At 34.3% G+C, this 23,598-nt stretch overlaps 1 pseudogene; it reads left to right on the top strand.

Annotated features, from left to right (window-relative positions):
- Nucleotides 1-5,295: 5,295 nt before the first annotated feature.
- LOC103834352 lies at nucleotides 5,296-6,870 on the top strand (annotated as a pseudogene).
- Nucleotides 6,871-23,598: the final 16,728 nt, after the last annotated feature.

Here is a 23,598-nt window from a genome sequence, read left to right as displayed (position 1 = left end):
CAACCAACATATTAGAAATGATCACAAATGGTTTAGAATAATTAAACAAAACCTAAACAAAACCTAAACAAACCTAAGCATTTGGAAGTTATCTGGAAGACATTAAGCTTTTAAAAAGTAGTTTTCTCAACTCAGACATCATTCATGTACCACAGACGGAAAACCTACGGGCGGATAGCTTAGCACGCAGTGCTAGAAAACAATCATCTTTCGTCGTTCACTTGGATGTGGAGTTACCGATTTGGTTTACAGAGTCAATATGAGTCTGTAAATTCTTTGCTGTCAAAAAAAAAAGAAAAAAAACCTAAACATTCAAGATTCAAGATTCAAGGGTTTAGCACATCAAATAGGCTAACCTGCGGAAGGAATTCGATACACCTCATGTTTCCTTAGTATTGGAATATTTTCCCAAGGAAGCATCTAATTAAAAATCAGTTTCAGATGAGGAGGACTTAACATGACAGTTAAACAATTTAAAACATGTACAGGAAAGTGATAAGGATGTAAAAGGATCTAACACAAGAAAAAAAGGTTCTCTATTTTCATGACCATTCTGATGTTAACAAAAAAAAAAAAAGCAGACTTGTGCCTAGTTACAGATTCAAAGGATGACAATATTCTGCAAAATGTCAAGAAATATGACAAGTGATCGATCTTTCTGAGCTGTAAGCAGACTCATGATGTTATATTTTTCGATGATGATTGAGTTGGAGAACGATAAACATATATTGTCTGCGTCAAGGTTGGCTACTCCAGTGGTAGATGTGGAAAATTTGAATCAGCTGACGACGCCTCTGACTTTACCATTTTTAGTAGAAGAAACACCATTGCCGATGGTCGAGGAAACAGAGTCTGAAGAAGAATCTTCAACACAAAAGTTCGATGGAGTTGAGATGACACACGATGATGACTTGAATGCAGGTGATGATATCTTGAACCCAAGCGATGGAGATGGACATGATCAAGACATGGAAGTACATGATACACCAGTGAAAGAAGAGTTACTTGGCCATGGCCACATACATAAGATTAAGCCGACTAGAATTGAAGATTTGTTACAAATACGATACATGAGACATCTTATTATCCGATTGAATACTTCTTTCCCATGTGCTCGGTTTTCTGAGAATCATAGGTGCTACCTTGCAGCAATTGCCAATCAGGAGATTCCCCAGCATTATTCTCAAGCTGTTGAAGATCCAGATTTTTGAGGAGCCATGAAACATGAAATAGTATCTCTTGAAGATAGTGGAACATGAACTGTTGAAGACTTGCCTCCAGAGAAAAAGGCTTTAGGTTGTTGATGAGTCTATTGTATCAAATATAGCAAATGGAACAATAGCACGATATAAAGCTAAAGTTTGGTAATCACCAAGTAGAAGGAGAAGATTTACAGAAACATTTGCATCAGTTGCGAAAAATGATAACAAAATGCTTTCTTGAGGTAGTGGCTGCCAGAGATTTGGAAGTACAACAGGTGGATGTGCATTATGCATTTTTGCATAGTGACCTTGTGGAGGAGGTGTTTATGAAATTGCTACATGGATTTCTGTGGCGGACAAGAATGAAGTATGTCGATTACACAAATTTCTTTATGGTCTTAAAACGCATTGAGATGCTGCTTTGTCAAGTTGACAAAAGTGATAAAAGAATATGGTTTTGTGCAATCAATATCTGAACTACTCATTATTTGTATTTGAGAGTAAAGATATTTAAATTCATGTACTCATCTATGTAGATGATTTAATCATCATGGGAAGTTCTCCACATGTGATTTCAAAATTCAAGGCCTACTTGAGTAATTGATTTAAGATGAAAGACATAGGTCTTCTCAAGTACTTTTTTGGGGTATAGAAGTAACTTGTAATGCTTCAGGGATCTACTTATGCAACAAAATTTTGCTCTTGACACTATCACTGAAGCAAGACTTCTTGGTGTAAAGCCTGCATGGTTTCCAGTGGATCAGAATTACTAACTTGTGTTGGTTAAAGGTGCGACAATTTCAGAACTGACTAGATATCAATTTTTAGTTTGAAGATTGATTTACTTGAGAGTAATGAAACCTTAGTTGCCGTATACAACTCATACTCTTTCCCAATTTTTGCAGGCTCCAAAATAGGAGCATTGGGATGCATCCATTCGTGTGGTACGATATATGAAATGGAACCCAAGAAATGGAATATAACTTAAGGCAGGGCAACCTTTGACTTTGAATGCTTGGTGTGATGCTCACAAATCTGCAAACTTGTGGAATAAGAATACTATTGTTGACTTTCTCTCTTTCTTAAAACCCTTTCTACCAAAAGTAGAGTAGCCGGGGTTTCATCCGCCGTTGCCGGTGGCCTTCTCTCCAAATCAACAATACATGTATATATAAATGTATAAATGATTTCTATGTTAAAATAAAAAGAGAAAAAAACATAGAAAGACTGAAAATTTTGGTGAACAAAGAAAAATAAGAAAATGAACCATCGTCTTGTCATATTTCTTGACATTTTGTAGAATATTTCAGGTTTCATCCTAACCATCGTTTTAGGACCGACACATTTATCGGTTTGGGAAAGCTTTGTTGGAGGTTTGGTTGAGAGAGAGGTCAGATTTGTTATCTTCTTCAGAGGGTGGTTGCAGCCAGTGTCAGTCATTAGCTAATGAATTTGCAGCCATGAACCTAAAAGGCAACAACAAGAATACAAGGAAACCGTCTTCGCGTAAGAAGTCATCTCAATCGAATGTTGATGAGTCAAGGCAGCTTGAGTGCAACCTCAAGCATGGACACAAAATCGGTTCATTCATAGCTTTGGCTGAAAAGTGTGTACGCTGCCAAACTTGATTGGGGCTTCGCCAGTCTGTTATGGTGTGCCAACTGGTATCACAAGTAAGACATGTATTGAAACTCTTCTTCCATCTTCTTCATCTTGTTAGATTTGGTTAGACTTGACAATTTTGAGGAATATTTACAAGATCATAGAGATATATAATATATTCGTCTTTATATATATATATATGTATATATATATATACATATATATTAAATTGTAAAGATCAATCACATGGTTTATCAACCTCTAAAGTCTCATGTTACATATTTGAAGTAATCTACATTACAACCTAGCATCAAAAAGCTCTGATTGCTTGTTGAAATTAATAATTCATTTCTTGTAGTGAAGAAGCCATGTGAATGTGATTGCTTTTTACTGATACCTGAACAGATATCCATATCACACACTTTTATACATCTCATGATTAACATTCATCCATCAAACTGCATGTTTCCCTTAAACACAGCTAGCCATGTCCATTTTTTCACAATGAAACATTGGGTGCTAGAAGAGATACCGCACTAAAAAGGACGTGGTATCATATTTGCATTGGCTGCTGTTTTTTCTTTTCTTATTTTTCCTCATATTCAGTTTGATGATATTAAAGCATCCTCCCAAAATTTAAGTGCACGAAATCAATATAAGTAATTCATATTGGTTCTTTACTGATTTCAAGTCTTGAAAAGGATTGATATGCAGTTACAACAAAGTCGACTTAGTCATGTCTCAGCTTCTCAAAGTTTCAGTGGTTGCTATTGAAGAAGAATTGAGCGGCAATATTGGGAGAGAGATATAAAAGCTATCAAAGAAAGGAGTAAGATGCGGTTTGGATCGCGGAGAAAGGTACAATGAGCTATGAATGTGAGGAAACCATGTTGCGGTTTGAGCCAGGCCCTTATCAGATTAAGGAGACTGCCGTACACAACATTAGACCATTATATTATGCATTATATAATTTGACTGATTATGCTTACTATACGCTGGATAAAATTTTGACTATGAAATTTCATTGACCAAATAATATTTACTAGAATTTAACCCGCACAATCGTGCGGGTTTTCTTTTTCATTTTTCAATTGATTAAATTTAAGAATAACTATTTGTTCAAAAATGTATTTAAGAATGGCTATGTTTTTAATTTTTATATTGTATTATTTGCTTATATTGGTAGTATAACTTAAAGCAAAATTTTAAAACCGTATCTCATTTGTCATTTGGTAATTTTTTGGTTTTTATCTATCATTCTTCATTATTTAATTATACTATTTTATTTTATGTTTGAAAGATCAATGAATATTCATTTCTAACAAATTTTTGTCTAGCAGATGGATTATTTTGTCTAGCAGATGAATTATTTTCATTGGGATAAGATATCGTTCTTTAGCTTTATATCGTTTTATTGTTACTAATTGCATTTCATTAAGTTAAACCAATAGAATTATTTTCATCGGGAAAATTATAAAATGGTGAAACATACAGATTTTTTGGGTTTTGTTTTGTTATATACAATGTTTTTAAACCCGACCCGGACACTGAACCGGACGATTTACCGGGTTGCTGGATTACTGGGTCGACCGCGGATGAACCGCAGGTTAATAAATAAATTAATTTTATTATATAATAATATATCAGCTATGTAAATAAAAATATAGAAACTAAAATTTAATATTTTCTAAATGTTTTTAAAACATAAAATAATAGTTTGGATATGTATATATTTTATGTTTAAAAACTTCTAGAAAATACTTAACTTTAGTTTTTATATTTTTATTTTCATTTGACATACAAAATATCAAAAAGTAGTTTAGACTATTTAAAATTTTCTCTAGCAAAGTAAGATTTACGACATCTACAAAAATCAAAACATAAAAATTTATAAATATTTAAATGTCTAATTGAATAATAAATTAAACTTCAAATACAAAAAAAACCAAAAGTAAAAGTAAAATATCATTGTAATAAAATGTCAATAACGGAAATAAACTAATCCAAATCACATCAACTAGTTTTGGTTATTTCTACCATTGTTCACTTCATTTTTTTCAGGTGGCATATTGAAACTGAAATCTTCATCAAAATCTAAAAATCACAAATATAAAACTGAAAAAAGAAAATCTAACTTTTTTTGTCAACACCTAACTTCTTAATTGGAAACTTAGAATATAAAAACTTAAAAAAATGAAGTAAAAGTTATTTATTGGTTCGACCGGTGGTTCAACCGGTATCGGGTTCTGAGTTTTACTGGATTTTTACGGGTTTTTGCGGGTTTTTAAATATTGAGTTTTCCATAAAATCCAAACCGGATTTTTTCTGGGTCATCGGGTTTACCGGTTCAACCGCGGGTCCGGGTCGGGTTTCAAAACACTGGTTATATATGACTTAGTTTAAGTTAATTATGGGCCCTTTATTACAATTTTATCAAATATTTCATAGTTTAACAATTTGAAATGGATCCTTCAAAATTAAAATTAATAAAATGAGACTAAAATATTTCTGGACCCATGGACCCAGAGCAACAACCCCTGTTGTTGTGGTCAAGAGCCGGGCTCTGGTTGCTCTTGGTCCTGTTCAATTCGGATTCACTGTATCCAAACTTTTTGACTTTTTTGTTTCAAAGGTTTGACATTTTGATAGGAAACTCTGTTTTGTTTGTATCTTTTTGTTCAATCTGGTTATTCCTCTCCAACTCAAGCTGCAATCACCAAAGATCTTGGTTTAACTGTATCTGAGGTAACAGACCTATCTCTGTCTAGTGTTGTCTGGTTTCTATAATGGGCTTGTTTGATAATCTCTTGACTTTGTTCTCTTGCTCCATGTATTAGTACTATGTGTTTGGTTCTCTGTCCAATGTGGGTGCTATGGTTGGTGCAATTGCTAGTGGTCAGATCGCTGAATACATTGGAAGAAAAGGGGTAATATTCTTTTGCTGATTCTTGATTATTAGTAATAAATTCTTCTTTCTTGTTTTTTCCTTGAAGTCTTTTGGTGAATAGTCTCTGATGATTCTGCAATCCCCAATATCATTGGATGGATATGCATGTCATTTGCGAAAGTGAGTATCTGTTATCATCCAATTTCTTCATTCAGCTTCTGAACATGTTGGTTGGTTGACTCCATATCTGGTTTTGTAGGATACTTCTTTTCTGTACATGGGACGGCTTTTAGAAGGCTTTGGTTTGGTGTCTGTATCATCTCTTACACGGTAACCACTGAACTCATCTAGTTTGTTCTTGCTTATGAAAAGAACACGTTAGGTGTACTTATGCAAACTCTTTCTCAAATGGTCTTAGGTGCTTGTATATATCGCTGAGATAGCTCCACAGAACATGAGAGGAGGATTGAGACGGATATTACCGTTGAGGTTAATGAGATAAAGGTAATATTACCACTGAAAATGTTTTTGGTTTCAAAAAATTAGCAAGAAGAAAGATGTTTAAACACTTTTATTCAAATGTGCAGAGATCTGTAGCATCATCTACAACGAGATCATCTACAGTTCGGTTTGTAGATCTCAAGCGTAGGAGATACTATTTCCGTCTTAGGGTGCATAGATCTTCCCTTTAGTTAATACTTTTTATACCATAAGAAGCATTTATCTTAAACTCCAGTTTTATTTTGTTGTGTGTGCAAAATAGGTTGGTATAGGGTTGCATGTACTTCAACAACTCGGTGGAATCAATGGTGCCCTGTTTTATTCTAGTACAATCTTTGAATCTGCAGGTAGGACCTTGCCTTAAGAACATGTGATGTTTCTTGTTTCATATAGTTCCATAGTTTCATATATGTTTTGATGTTTTTAATTATAGGAGTTACAGCGAGTAGTGGCGACTGCAATATCAACAACATGGTTGGTGGACAAAGCAGGTCGTAGGCTTCTACTTATCGTGAGTATCAGTTCATTAGTTTCATCTCTTTAAGGAATTTTCTTTTAAAACTAATAAAGCAAATGGGAATGTTTTCTAAATCTCTTCGGTTGGGATGACGATTAGCCTTGTGATTGTTTCCGCTGCTTTCTACCTTAAGGTACTTTTTAAGGTTTAACTTCCATGAACACCATTGTTTTATCTTCTCCACCAATCCTGAGGTTTGACTTTTTGAGTTTTACATCTCTCTGTTTTAGGGATTTGTGTCTCCTGATTCAGACATGTACTGTGACTGAAAACGCCCTCATCTAATTTTGTATACACGGCTTGCAAAAAAGTCTTTTGACAAAGACTTTGATTGAAAATGTATTCATCACATTAGTAGCCACGGCTTTCAAAACAGTCTTTAAACAAAGGTTGGTTGCAAAAGTGTTCAATTATACATTAGTACCTACGGCTTAGAAAAGATCAACGGCTTTGCTAAAAAAACGTTTTAGACAAAGGCTATGACTTTACAAAAACTACTATCGGCTTAAAAAGTCTTTAGGCAGAAAATGACTAATGTCTAAGGCTATGAAGAATCTTCAAACAAAAACTGAATCTAAAACAGATTCATTGCACGACTTAGAAAAATCTTCAGACATAGACTACAGTCGGTCTTAGACTAGTTTGATGGGAAGGAAATACAATCAAAGAGAGAGTCAAAAGTACCCACGGCTTGGATAACTTTTGATGGATGAAAAAACGACCAATTGCACAAAAAACGTAAGGCAAAGACTATGAGTTGAAAACAGATAGTAGTAACCCACGGCTTATAAAAAGTTAGATTCATTAAGTACACACGGTTATAAAAAGTTCAGACAAAGATAGCTTGAAAACAGATTCTTTACTTTTTAGTACGTACGGCTTTATTACACGCGGCGGCTTGAGAAGATTTCAGACAATATTGCTACCCATGGGCCATGGCTTATGAAGTCTAGACAACTACACCCAACGGCTTTGTGAAGAGTCTCCACGCTAATTAAAGACTGTGAATACCTACGGCTTATGAAAAATCCTTAGACAGTATTGCTACCTAATAGAGCGGAAGTAACGATAGTAACCGATAACGCAAAGATAACGTTGAATCCTGAGAATGCCCGCTAACTTGTCTTCTTAAGATCTGTTGAATTCTTAGAGAATGCCCAGAAACTAAAGTTTCAAGAGTTGTTTAAAACAAAGCCCTTAAGTTTTTATAAATCAATAATCAAAGTTGTGTCTTCTTACAAATCAAGAGATCACAATATATAGAGAACTAAAGACTCAAAGCCATCAAAGAAAAGGAAATCTAACATACTTAGAAAAGGAAAGCAAAGATAATTAGGAAAAGGAAATAAGAAAACCAAAGCACCACGTAGTAAGGATGTATGCTACATCAGGTCCCCTCCCGTACGAGCGATTCGTCCACGAATCCGGAAAGTACGTCGTCGTCTGGCTCATACCGAAAAAGATGTTTAACGTTAAATACATCCGCGGTGTGAACGTGAGGAGGCAAGGCAAGGCGATAAGCGTTGTCGTTGATTTTCTCTACAATCTCAACAGGACCTATTTTTCGAGGTTTCAGTTTGTTGTATTGACCCACCGGGAACCGTTCTTTTGTGAGGACAGCCCAGACAAAATCTCCAACACTGAAATGCACCTCTCGCCGTCGTTTGTCAGCCGCACGCTTGTATTTGATAGCTGTTCCTTGAAGGTTGTCTTGTGCTTGAACATGAATGGCAGAAAGTTCATCGATAAGCTCCACGGCTCGTCCATGAAACTCGCCAGGTTGAGGCAGAGTCGCCAATGCCAAAGGTCCCCGAGGAATAACGCCATAGACGACTTTAAAGGGACAAAAACCGAGACTTCTATTGTTCGCGTGATTATGAGCAAACTCTGCTTGACATAAAAGAGAATCCCACGAACGGAGGTTATCACCAACTAGACATCGCAGCATATTACCCAGGCTTCGGTTAGTCACTTCTGTCTGGCCATCGGACTGGGGATGGTATGCAGAACTCATGTTTAAACTTGTTTTTAACAGCTTCCAAAGAGAACGCCAAAAGTGGCTTATAAAACGTGTATCGCGATCTGAGACAATGGACTGAGGCAGGCCGTGTATGCGGTATATTTCGCGAAAGAATAGTTGAGCGACCTGGACCGCATCCGTTGTTTTCTTACACGGAATAAAATGTGCCATCTTAGAGAAACGATCCACCACAACAAAAATAGAGTCATTCCCACGCTGAGTTCGCGGAAGCCCGAGCACAAAATCCATGCTTATATCGCTCCATGGTTGCATTGGAATAGGTAGAGGTCAATAAAGTCCAGCGTTGGACGCATGGCCCTCTCCTTGCTGACACACCGTACAACGAACAACGAATCTTTCAACATCGCGACGAAGCGTCGGCCAAAAATACGTCTCGGCGACAAGTTTGAGCGTCCTATCACGTCCAACATGGCCTTCTCCATGGAGTTCTTTGATGATCTGCAGACGAAGACTACACGCAGGAACACACAAACAGTTGTTTTTGAAGATAAAACCGTCGACCAAAGAGTAATCCGTTCGAACCCCATGCGTCAGGTCTAACCATATGGGTGAGAAGAAAGGGTCAATGGGATATAACTCTGCAAAGCATTCGAACCCTGTAACAGAGACTGGTAAAGTAGACACCAACGCCCGACACCGACTTAAGGCATCTGCGACTTTGTTAAGTTTCCCGGACTGATGTTTAATAACAAAAGTAAACTGCTGTAAGTAGGCGGTCCAGGAAGCACGGCGAGACGAGATCTTGTCCTGGGTGCCCAAGTATTTTAGAGCAACGTGATCAGTAAACAAAACAAACTCCTTATGTGCAAGATAATGTCGCCAATGCTTGACAGCTTGGACAACAGCATAGAATTCCACATCATACGTACTATACCGACTGCGAGCTCCCGCCAATTTTTCGCTATAAAAAGCAATTGGGCGACCATGCTGACTTAGAACTGCTCCCACACCTAACTTAGAAGCATCGCAATGGAGTTCAAAAGGTGCGTCGAAATCAGGTAGAACGAGAATTGGTGCTGTAGTAAGCTTGTTTTTAATAAGCGCGAACGCCTCATTGGCTTCTTTAGTCCACACGAACGACATATGCTTCATACAGTCAGTGACTGGTGCCATAATAGCACTAAAATCGTGAATGAAGCGCCTGTAAAAAGAGGCCAAACCATGAAAGCTTCGAACCTCGGAAATCATCTGTGGCGTGGGCCAAGAAGCTATCGCCTCCACTTTTTGTGGATCCACACGTAAACCTTCCGATGAAACTACATATCCAAGGAACAAGACTTCGGACGTCCCAAAGTCACACTTTTGCCGTGCGATAAACAACTTCTCCTTGCGTAAAGCGGCTAAGACGTCCCGCAGATGGTTTAAATGTTCCTCTAATGTCGTACTGAAGATGAGGATATCATCGAAATAGACTACAACGAACAGTCCAATAAAGGGCCGAAGCGCTTGATTCATGACTCGCATAAAGGTACTTGGTGCATTAGACAAACCAAATGGCATGACCAGCCACTCAAAGAGTCCTTCACAAGTTTTGAAAGCCGTCTTCCACTCATCCCCCGGACGGATGCGAATTTGATTGTATCCGCTTTTAAGGTCAAGTTTTGTAAAAATTGATGCTTTCCCGATCTGATCAAGCAGGTCGTCGAGTCGAGGAATAGGAAACCTGTAACGAGTTGTGATTTTGTTGATAGCCCTACTATCCACGCACATTCGCCATGATCGATCCTTTTTGGGTATAAGCAAAGCAGGGACGGCACAAGGACTTAAGCTCTCTCGTACATAACCTTTGACTAGTAAGTCCTCAACTTGCCGACGTAATTCTTCGTGTTCTTCTGGGCTCATCCTATAGTGTGCCCGATTTGGTAACACTGCATTGGGGACAAGGTCGATATGATGTTGAATATCCCGAAGAGGTGATAACTCTGCCGGGAGTTCGTCCGGAAAGAGGTCACTGAACTCATCTAAAATTGACACGAAGGCTGCTGGCGTAGGTTTAAGTTGTGGGGGAGGTAGAGATGTCGCGACCAAAGCAAAAATCGGAGGAGAATCATGAAGCTCGCGTTCAAATTGTGCTTTTGAGATGATTAAAAGATTTTGCTTAGTTTCCGATTGGGGAGAGTTGGTGGCGGTTAGATCTTTCTCCGGTGAAGGTAGCAAAGTAATCTTTCGTCCTTGAAATAAGAAAGAGTGAGTATTGGTTTTGCCGTTGTGAATAACTTCTCGATCATATTGCCATGGGCGACCAAGAATGATATGTGACACATCCATTGGAGCAATGTCGCAGTAGAAGGTATCTTTGTAAAAAGACCCTATCGAGAGAGTTATTGGAGTGCGTTGCGAGACGTAAACTTCGGCACCAGTTTGCATCCATAAGAGACGGTACGGGTGCGGGTGTGCTTCAATCGGCAGTGCTAATTTGCGGACTGCTTCTGTGGAAACAACGTTTGCGGAACACCCTGAGTCGACCACAAAACGACAAACCTTTCCTTTGACTGTACATGTCGAGCTGAACAGTGCTGTTCGTTGCCATGGTTCGCTGGTCTTGGGAACCAAGCAGTTACGACGAAGCATGAGGAATGTTCCTGTGTCGCCAGTTACCTCTTCTTCTTCTACTTCTTCCTCGTAGTCTTTGTCATCGTCGTAAACAGGGTCGCCTATGATATCTTTGTCACTTGCAAGTAAACCTCGTCGCCCAAGCGTTGGACAAGCTGTCTGAATATGGCCCTGTTCCCCACAAGTAAAACATCGCAGAGCGTTGGGACGCGATGGACGTGCTTCTGTTGCTGCGGGGGCTACTTGCTCGCCGGTTTTGGCGCGTTGTCCATTGTTCGTTGTAGTTGTGTCGCGTGCTGTCGAAGACTTGGTGTCGTCATTGACCGGCGTGTTGCGCGGTCGGGAGTTTCCGGTCCATTGATTAGTGCCTAGACGTGTTTGCTGTTCGACAAGCAGGGCTCTTTGGCGAGCTTCCGAAACAGAGCAAGGATCAAACTGATGGAGCATATTTTGTAGTTGAGGTCGCAAACCCGCAATGTAACGTGCTACTAGTTGATCTTCCGAATCCTGAATGTCGACTCATGTAAGGAGTTGATAAAATTCGTTAGAATAATCTTCGACGGAGCGTGATGCTTGCCGGATATTATGAAACTTCTGGAACAGGAGGCGCTCAAAATTATGCGGGATAAAAGATTTTCGCATATGTTTTTTAAGCTTGTCCCATGAAGTGATTTTTTCCTTCCCACGGCGAGTCCGTGTTAATTTTAATTGATGCCACCAAGAGGCAGCGTGGCCGCGGAAACGAGTTGTAACAAGAGGTACTCGCTTCTGTTCTGGAACGTCCTTGAATTCGATAAATTCGTCGACAGTAACAAACCAGTCGAGTAAATCCTCCGGTTGCGAACCTCCATGGAACTCGGGGATATCAATTTTAATACCCGAAGTCCAACGTCGATCGTCGTTGTTGCGGTTGTGTTGCTCCTGACGGTGATCATGTCGTTGATTGTTATTAGCGAAGGGGTTGTCTTCATCGTCGGCCTCATCTAGGTCGTCAAAGACAGGGTTGTTGTGGCGTTGTTGACGTTGCTGTGCCTGTGCGCGGGGAGCTTCAGCGTTTGCGGCGTTGGCTGCGAAGACCGCTTGCACACCAGCTTGTACTCCGGCCTGAATTGCATCAGTCATTGTTCGACGTATATTGTCTTGAAAGTTTTCCTGAAAGTCCTCCAGGAATTGTTGCATCTGCGCCCACTCATTGGATGGACGTGGAGCCATTGAAATCTAAGATCGTAAAACCACGAGCAAAATCGCAGTCTAAGGTCTCTGATACCAACTAATAGAGCGGAAGTAACGATAGTAACCGATAACGCAAAGATAACGTTGAATTCTGAGAATGCCCGCTAACTTGCCTTCTTAAGATCTGTTGAATTCTTAGAGAATGCCCAGAAACTAAGGTTTCAAGAGTTGTTTAAAACAAAGCCCTTAAGTTTTTATAAATCAATAATCAAAGTTGTGTCTTCTTACAAATCAAGAGATCACAATATATAGAGAACTAAAGACTCAAAGCCATCAAAGAAAAGGAAATCTAACATACTTAGAAAAGGAAAGTAAAGATAATTAGGAAAAGGAAATAAGAAAACCAAAGCACCACGTAGTAAGGATGTACGCTACATCACTACCCATGACCAGCGGCTTAAAAAAGTCTTGAGACAGAGACTATGTACAGAAAACTAATTCTTTTAACCACAGAAGCTTAAAAATCATTAGACAAAGAACAACCAGCGGCTGAAAAGAGTGTAAAACAAAGACTATGAATCAAAAACAGACTCTTTATTAACGACAAGCCTTTGTAAAAGCATTTAGAAAAAGATTACACATCATTTTTTGGCTAGTTTGTTGGGACAAACAGTCAACGGTTTATACCAAGTGTTTAACTAAGACATTATAAACCAAATCGTTTTTTTTTTTGGCTTGTTGGGTGATACAAAGCAACCAACAACTTAAACCAAATCTTAAGACAGAGACTACAAACCAAAATTTTGAATCGGTTTTTGGCTTTTTGGATGGTAAAACCAACCAACAGCTTAAACCAAAAATTGATTCCTAACCTCACTATGTGCGTCTTAGGAAAGTCCCTAGACAAAGACTATGTGATAGGTTTTTAACTTGTTGGTAAGAAAAAACAATCAATCCCATAAAGCAAGTAACACATTCCTTACTTTATCACTTACAGGGTAAAAACTCGCAAGGTAACTATGAGGCATTTTGCGTCAACCAAAGACTAATTAGTTATGATTTCCTCAGGTTTTGTACGTGCTTCAGAAGACTCAGAGAAGATTTCGAGTGTATCAGATTTCTTTGAAAATTACAAGCAGGAGAGACAACATTTGTGTAGGTATGTGTTTCACAAACTGTTCATATCTTCATTGACGCCAAGGATTTGTCCATGTATATGCTTTTCTTCACTTTTTCTCATACAAAATTGATACTATTACATATGAATACAAACTAAGTGATATAGGCGTAAAGGTTTCATTTTAAAATTAAGCTATATTGACAACGTTTCTCTCATTGATTTAGTATCCATGAGATTCTAGAAACTGACTGCTAAGATATATATTGAGCAAGTATATTCTTTTTGAATATAGGAACATCACATACCGTGTTTAATCTCAATTTTCTCTAGTTTGGTGCTTGTACGTATGATAAGGTCTTCTACATACCGTAGGTGAGAGATCCTGCAAACTATGGTAATAGTTTCTTTAAATCTTGAATTTTTTTGATTTGTAATGCTTGTATGTATTATAAGGTCTCTGATTTTATGAAATCGATGTATCTTGGATTCTCTGGTAGATCAACATAGGTGAGAGATTCCATCATGTTGTTGTAGGTTGTTTGAATCTTGATGAATCTTTCTATTTGTGTTTTAATTTTAAACGGTGTTAGTATCTCTTTGGTTTGGTGCTTTTATATGTATTTTAAGGTCTCCCTTTTATGACTTGGGTATATTTTAGAATCTCTTGTAGGTTCACAGGCCAAACTCCTGTAGATTGTGTAAGTAGTTGGCTTGACTTTTGAATGTATCTGTTTTGAGTTATTATTCTAAATTAGTTTGGTGCTTGTATGTATTATATATAATGTATTAGTAATCTGTATGTTGATTTGAAAAAGTTATTATTCTAAATTAGTTTGGTGCTTGTATGTATTATATATAATGTATCTTATTTTTATGAAGTCACTTCTAGATTAACGTAGGTGAGATACTCTTGCAGAATGTGGTCGTAGTTTCCTTAAATCTTGAATGTTTGTGTTTTGTGTTATACTCTTAACCCATAGTGATCATGTAAACATATGAAATGACTTCTTCACAACTTTGCATAGTAGGCTAATGATTACTGTATAATATTCTATAAATTGTATACGTTGACTTGAGTTTTACAATAACAATGATTGAAAATTTCTCTGTTATTGTATTGTCTCTATCCCTTGGTCTCTGAGTCTTGGCAATATTTCTGTCATTGATCTAGTATTCGTGAGACTGTAGAAACTTATTGCTTCTTAATCTTTGAAAACAGTAACTGATATATGCTTATAAGAAAATACCATTTACGCAGCAGAAATATTTCTTAGAGAACTATTTTCATATCATTACTAACTAGTTGTGATTTAGTATCTGTAGGATTCTAGAAAGTGATTGATAATATATTCATGAAAAAGTATTATTTTTTTTTTTTCTGTTTTTTTTTTTTTTTTGCTTTGTTTGGTGCTTGTATGTATCTTGCCGCCAACAGTAATAGTTTTCTCGAATCTTGAATGTTTAGGTTTTGTTTAATTATTCTAAACCCTTTGTGTCTAGTCTTACACAGTTGATGAAGCTTGAAAATCTTTTGAATCATTGTGTGTAGTTAAAATGTCCAACTGATATTTCTTGATTTTCTAGGATTAATGTCAAATTCAAGAAATTAGAAGTATCTAAAGTACTATTGTAGCCTGTAGGCATGTGGAATAGATGCTCTGATATTCTCTTATATTTAAAGCTTTGTTTGTGTTACAAAAAAAAAATATTTAAAGCTCTGTTTCAGTAATATGAACTGTAGTGTTGTTTAATAGGTGGTAGATTTGGAAGTTCTTTGACTTTATCAATAATTTATTTATGCAAATATAATAGAGTTACAACAATATCATTAGGTGAAACAAAACTTGATTGAAAAGTAACAAAAAGGACATAATTAATTGGTAACAGAATAATAGTTATGCATCATTGACAAAAAAAAAAATTATGCATCACTCGTAAACCGTTTGATAAGTCGTGGGACACAAAACAAGCAAGCTACAAGAGCCAAGATGATGAAGAGCCCCACAAAGACAAAGACGACGGTGAAGAAACCTGTATCCATTTTATTCTTTTTCTTTGTTCACCTAACTTTTCAGTCTTTGTAAGTTTTCTTCTCTTCTTCTTTTAGCCTACTAATCAATATATACACACATGTATGTTGATACTGAATTTATGTTGTAGATAAGTCAGAGAATTTTGAAAAGTTAAGATTTTCATATTAAGAATCATTAATTTACTAAAATTGGAAATGTTTTGTCAAAAACAGAATATATGGAAAGTGTTTCATGTATCAATTCTTAGGTCCAAGATCTTATATTTATTCAAACGTTTATATCCTAAAACATAGATACACATAATATACAATCATATCCAATCATAACTATTATAGATCTGTACATATCTCAATACCCTCCCTCAAGTTGGAGGGTGTAGGTTTTGAACTTCCAACTCAACAAACAAGAAATGCTGGAAACTCTTTCTTACCAAGTGTCTACGTCAAAATATCAACAAATTGCAACTTTGTCGAAACATGTTATGTTGTAACAAAACCTTCCACGATATTATCTTTTATGAAATGATAATTAATTCCAAATGCTTCGTCCTTTTATGGAAAATGAGATTAGTTTCCATATGAATTGCAGAAATGTTATCACAATGAAACGTAACTGGTTTGTCAAAGCATACGCTAAATGTAGTCAGTAGATTTTACAACCAAATCAACTCTTGAACTGTATCCGGCATTGCCTTGTATTCTTCCTCTGTCGACGAGCAAGAGATTGTGCTTGTTTGAATGTTTTCCAAGAAACCGGTGACCCACCTAGCTGAATAAATCAGGCCGGTAAAGATATCCATAGGATGGGACATGGTCCTCAGCCCGCATCACACCAGACACTCAAAGACAAGGGCTGCCATGCCTTCAGTAATATTTTGTATCATGGGTTTCATTTCAGATATTGTACACATGAATGGCTGCATCCCAATGCTCTTGTTTAAGACCTTGCATAAATTGTGAAAGAGTATGAATTGCATATAACGACTCATGTCTCGTTACTCTCAAGTAAATCAATCTTCCAACTAAACGTCGATATCTAGTCTGTTCTGAAATCGTGCACCTTCAACCAATGCAAATTGGTGATCCTTATCCATCAGAAAAGATGCAAGGTTTGAACCAAGAAGTCATGCTTCAATGATAATGTCTAGAGCAAACTTCCGTTGGCATAAGTAGATCCCTGAAGCATTATGAGCTACTTCTATACCTAAAAGATACTTGAGAAGAACTATGGGGTTCCACCGTGGTTGATGATGTAGCTCCAGTATTTAAATCAATATTGGAGGAAAGCCACACATCTTCTGGATCCTCTGTAGAAGACACGAAAGAGAACATATGTAGTTAGAAAATCCCTAAGGTATGATGGCTCTCTTTCTATAAATCATAATATTGCCATGCCAACCAAAATTTTTTTTACATTTAAATATCTCTTCTTCTAAAGAGTTTACATTTTCACATGGACAAGATTGTTTAGATCCATCTTTGGAATCCACAACTAGGCACGAGTCTGCTTTTTTTTGTTAACTATTCTTTTCTTCTAGGAATCTAGAAGCTTCCTGGATGGGTCCCTGGAGATGCTTGCTTCTTGGAGACTTGTCAAACTACAAATTGCCGTCTTCTTTGATTGGTGTCTTCTTTGATCACCAAGTTCTTCAGTTTGGCTTCTTGAGCCACTCCTTTGGTATCTTCTTTCCTTCTTCTTGTTCTTTTGATTAAACAGGCTCCACGCATCAAGTGAGCTCTGATACCATGTTGAGATTCTTCTCCTTTGCACATTTGTTCTTCACTTTGTCTCTTTCTTTGTTTTGTTTCTCTCTTAAACTCTTACTCTTGTTCTCTGTTTCTCTCTGTTTTTGTTTATGCAAGACTTAGTTTTTCCAAACTGATTTTTCATTCATACTTGCATACCTTCTTACAAACGATGACAGTCTTTATATTAGACTTCTTGCTGACACTTACCATACTTCCTTGGTCACTTAAACCTATTCCATACTTCTAGTCTTAGACTAATCTTACACTTCAAAGCTTGACTATTCTAACAACTCTTACCAACTCTCTTAGTTTACTCTCTTACCAACTCTGAACTTAGTTTGCTTACTAATCAACTGACTCTTAACTTGACAACTCACTTCTTAACTACTAGTTACATAACTAACTTCCTTGTTGACTTTTCTTCTTCTTCCTTCCTTCACGTTTCTTGATTCTTCTTGCTTGTTTCTTGTGCTTCACGCTTCTTCTTCTTCTCCTCACTGTCTTCACTCCTTTCATATGCACGTTTTACTCAAGGAATCACTTCTCAACAAACCGTCTTCCGTAACCAGCCAGCTCAATCGAATGTTGATGAGTCAAGGCATATTGAGTGCAACCACAAGCATGGACGCAAAATCGGTGTTCATTCATAGCTGCAGCTCGAGAAGTGTGTATGTATTCTTGATTGGAGCTGTCCCGGTCTATTATGGTGTACCAACTGGTATCACAAAGAAAAAAGGAATTGAGGAATATTTACGAGATTATAGAGATATATACTATCAATTTGTAATCTACATTACAACCTACCAAGCATCAAAAAGCTCTGATTGCTAATTAAAATCTATAATTCATTTGTAAATCCAACAATCTCAGAAGAAACAAGCTAAACTTTACACATAAAAAAAGGCTTTACACATAATTAAAAGAAAAACTTTACGCAGAAGGAGGGGGAAAACGGCTTATTCATGCCCGAACTAGGGATTGCTGAGAAAATACATACCTCAACTTTTACTGCAAGTCAAAACATACCTACACTAATCAAAAATTTAAAATTCATGCCTGAATTATGGATCGATAAAAAAATACATACCCCAACTCTTATTGCATGCCAAAACATACCTTAACTAATCAAAAATTTGAAATTTATGCCTAGTCTTTAGAAGTCAACGCCAATTTCAATCTATACTATTATTTGCGAAGTAAATTTTCGCAACGGAGCTCTCCCGTTAAAAATTAGAGTAGCTAAAATCTATGTTACCCCTAATAAATTTTTATATATATTCTATTATATAATAAAATGAATTTTATTTGCGAAGTAATTTTTCGCAACAGAGCTCTCACGTTAAAAATTAGATTGGTTAAATTCTATGTTACCCTTAATGAATTTTTAAATAAAATGAATTTTATTTTAAAAATCTTATATATTTTTTAAAAATAATTATGATGATTCTTATATATTATGTTGTTATCTTAAAATAATATTTTACTATTATAAAAGTAAAAAAAATAAAAGAAGTTATTTTTTACAATATTATATTTAAAAAAAAAAGATAATTCTTATATATACAAATATATCTTAAAATCACTTCTTAGAAAATATCCTTATACAAATATATTGCTCCATTAATATTTACTTAGATATTATTTTTATCTTAAATTTTAACTTTCAAAATAGTAAAATATTATTTCAAGATAACAACACAATATATAAGAATTATCATATATTTTTAAGAAAATATAATATTGCAAAAATCATGTCTCTTAATTTTTTTTACTTTTACAATAGTAAACTATTATTTTAAGATAACAACACAATATATAAGAATCATCATAATTTTTTAAAAATATATAAGATTTTTAATATAATTTTTTTATTATTATATAATATAATATATATAAAAATTCATTAAGGATAACATAAACTTTAACCACTCTGTTTTTTAACGTGGGAGCTCCGTTGCTATAAAATTATTTCAAAAATAATAGTATAGATTGAAATTAGCGTTGACTTCTAAAGACTAGGCATAAATTTCAAATTTTTGATTAGTTAAGGTATGTTTTGGCATGCAATAAGAGTTGGGGTATGTATTTTTTTATCAACCCATAGTTCAGGCATGAATTTTAAATTTTTGATTAGTGTAGGTATGTTTCGACTTGCAGTAAAAGTTGAGGTATGTATTCTCTCAGCAACCCCTAGTTCGGGCATGAATAGGCCGTTTTCCCCAGAAGGAGGCATGAGGAGGGTTTATGTAAGACTGATTTCGCTTCTTGTATTGAAGAAGACATGTGAATATGATTGCTTTCAATGATACCTGTATAGATATCCATATCAAACACTTTTACACATCTCATGATTAACATTCATCCCTCAAACTGCATGTGTCCCTTCAACACAGTTAGCCATCTCCAGTTTTTTTTTTCACAAATGAAGCATTGGCTGCTAGAAGAGAGAACAACTAAAACTGGTATCATATTGCATTGGCTGTTGTTCTCTTTTCCTATTTTTCCTCATATCCAGTTTGATGATATTAAAGTACTAGGTGATTTTTCCGTGCTCATGCACATATAAATATTAACAAAACAAATACAAGACAAAATTAGTTAATATTTTATTTTCAAATTTTCATTATTTTTTAATTTGTAACTATGATTTGTTATATAGTACTATGTTATTTTGATTAGACATGTGATTTTTGGATATATAATATCTATTTAATTAGTTTGGTTATTGTTTGGGTATATCATATTGCATATACTTCTCAAAATTCAACCATAAAATTTTGGAAAAATGATTGTTGACTATATGAAGTATTGATCATCACATGGTTAACCATGCAAACTAAATTAATGTATATCTAGCTACACAAAGTATATATTATGCATGACAACATCCTTCGATTTAATGATGCTATGTAGTTAACATCACGAGTTTAATTTAATTCATCCAAATATTGATGTGGATGTCGGCGACTGTTTAAATCTTCCATTTTTATCAATTAAAAATATGATGTATCTGACGGTAATTTAATTAAATATGAAAGTTATATAAGATAGTATTAACTTTGGTCTTTAATTATTTTAATTTGTTTTGACTCTTAATAAAATTTCTCTAAATTTTTGATTAATTGTGTGGTACATACTTTTTTGATCATTTTTTTATTATAAAACTTATTTCATGTCAATTTACTGACACTAACATTTTATTTGTTTGATATAAAATTAATTGAATTAATAAATTACTTCATTTATATTTTCATAAGAAAATTGTATCCATTAAAAATGTGTCAAATAAGTATATATCACACAATTAATCAAACAAATAATAGACCGTTTATTAAAATTTCATAAGAAAATTGATTAAAATAATTAAAAACTAAATTACATAATATCTTATATAACTTTCATATTTAATAAAAATAAAAATAATATAATTATATATTTTTTGAATACACTAAAATAAAAATGTTAAAACACTACTTGTGAAAAATGTTCAAACATATTGATTTTGTAAATTAGATTTTGTTAAAAATATTCTTACGCTTTTAAAACGTAGGCTAAAATATCATTTAGTTAAATTACTATCTTATCAGTTATATTTTATTGATAAAACGAGATATTTTAAGTCTCTGACATCTATATCAGTGTTTGGATGAACGAAATTAAACTCGTGATGTTAACTACATAACATCGTTAAGTTGAGGGATGTTTTCATGCAGAAAATATACTTCGTGTAGTTAGATATACATTAGTTTAGTTTACATGGTTAGCCATATGATGGCCAATACTTCATGTAGACAGCAATCATTTATCCTAAACAAATTGTTCTTAATAAATTAAAATTTTGATTAACTTGTTATTTGCATTTAGTTTGGTTGTTGTTTTAGTTTTTTACCTTAATTAGATCTTTTAATTTTGGGTTTAAGAGTTTTGAGTGGAACCAGTTATTTATTTTATGTATATATGGAGTTAGATATATATATATCTATAAATTGAAGTACAACTAACCAAATCATATTGGTTTTATTCGTTGCATGAGTTTGGTTCTTTTCTAAAATATGTAAATATATTTTCATAATCTTTCTTATTGATGTTGAATTGTAAAAATAATTTAAAAACTAAAGTGATAATCGGTACAAAGCTGCATAAACAAATATAAGTAATGCAATTTGAATTTTTTTTAAAGGATATCAAACTTTACAAAATAATAAAACAATTTTAAATTCTAATTAATTTATACTTTAGATGTATAAGAAATAATGAAAATTATTTTAAATAAAATTAATATAAATTAAAATTAATTTAATTATTCTTATTATGGATATATCGGGTGGTATAAATATTAAAAATAAAATAAAAATCAAACTCAAAATTTTAAGTAAAAATCATTTATTAATGGTAATATCATAGTTCATTAAAAGTATATTGAGTTAGGCTATTTAAAAGTTTTTTTTTTGTAATTACTTGATCCCAATAGACTTATAGTAGAAATATACTTTAGTTTCTTTTTCTAAAATTTGTTATTTTGCTTAATTTTTTTTGTAATATTACAAAATATTTAAAATAAATATAAAAAAATTTCAAATTATTATTTAAAGAAATCATTTTATATAGGAAAAATTATTATGTTAATTTAAAAAACAAATATAATAATAACCCAATTTTTATTTTGTGAATTATTTTTGATAAAGCATACTATCTAAGTAAAGTATTAATTTTATCTAGGTAATTTGATAAAATAATATAAAGAAAGTGTAAATCATAATTAACATTTAAAAAAAAAATACATCCAATAGTATTAATTCTGAAATATTTTTAGCTCATAAAATATATTTCAATTTATGTTATTGAAATTTGTTTTTAATCATATGAGAAAATAGCTTGATATAAAAAACATTTCATTACTTTATATATATACACACATATTATGTTATTTAAGATTATTTTTCAAAGGAATATATTATATTTTAATATCAGGATTATGTTTGGGAACTTTTCTTTTTTGTGAAATCATATTATTTGTAATGTTATTTATAAATGTTACTGATTTCAATTCTTGTGAATGATTGATACGTATTAACAACAAACTCAACTTAGTCATGTCTCAGCTTCTCAAAGTTTCAGTGGTTGCTATTGAAGAAGAATTGAGCGGCGATATTGGGAGATATTATAGAAGCTATCAAAGAGACGAGTAACATGTGGTTTGGTTCGCGGAGAAAGGTACAATGAGCTATGAATGCGAGAAAACCATATTGCGGTTTAGCCAGGACCTAATCAGATTAGGCGACTGCTCATATACAACATTAGACCATTATATTATGCATTATATGATTTGATTGCTTATGCTTACTATACACTAGACAAAATTTTGATAACGAAATTTCATTGACCAAACAATATTTATATTAGAGGAGTAAAATTAGTAAACTTTTTATTATGCAAATGTTATACCCATTAACTTCTCCATCTACTAATATGTAATCCAAACCATAGATAATCATTTAGCATGAACTTAAACTATATATGATCATATTAATGATTTACAGTGGTGCTGGTCTTATAAATAGTCTAAGAATCACGATTGGATCCATTGGTAAATTTTGGAAGTCAAATCATTTGATCTAATTACTACTATTATGTACCAGAATTTGTTTTAGTTTTTGCGTAAGTGATATATTATCATGAGTTAATTGGCGTACATAGCCCTAAAGATATCCTATATTTGCGATATACCCCTCATAAACAGAAAATAATTACAGTTTCAATTTTACCCCTACCGATCTAATCTAATAGCTTTATGTATGTGTGTAAGACGTGTAAGGTATCTAAGGTGTATAAGTTTTTTGTCAGAAAAGTGATTCTTTTTTTAGCTCTCTCTCATCATCTCTATTAGCTCTATATCATATTTTTTTTACTTTTCTTTCCTTTCCTCTCACAAACACAATCTGCATTTCATTTTTCTTAACTTTAGTTTCCAATTATTATTTTAGTTTCTTCTCTTCCAAACTCAACTCACTTTGTATTTAGCTATCTCCAACACTAACACCAATTGCTGTGGAAAAATACTATCTTTATCTTGGAACCAAGTTTTTAAAAATTCTATTTTAAAAGTGTTGTGTTGGGCAGATATGGAGACTAGAGCCTCCTTTAAATGAAAAGAAATCCATGTGGAAAAGGGAAAATATCTCCAACACAAATTTATCCAGACGACAAAAGGTTGAAGTAAG

This window comes from Brassica rapa, chromosome A08, assembly GCF_000309985.2.
Source record: "Brassica rapa cultivar Chiifu-401-42 chromosome A08, CAAS_Brap_v3.01, whole genome shotgun sequence".
Lineage (NCBI taxonomy): Eukaryota > Viridiplantae > Streptophyta > Magnoliopsida > Brassicales > Brassicaceae > Brassica > Brassica rapa.
This window is presented reverse-complemented; position numbering and strand designations above follow the sequence as displayed.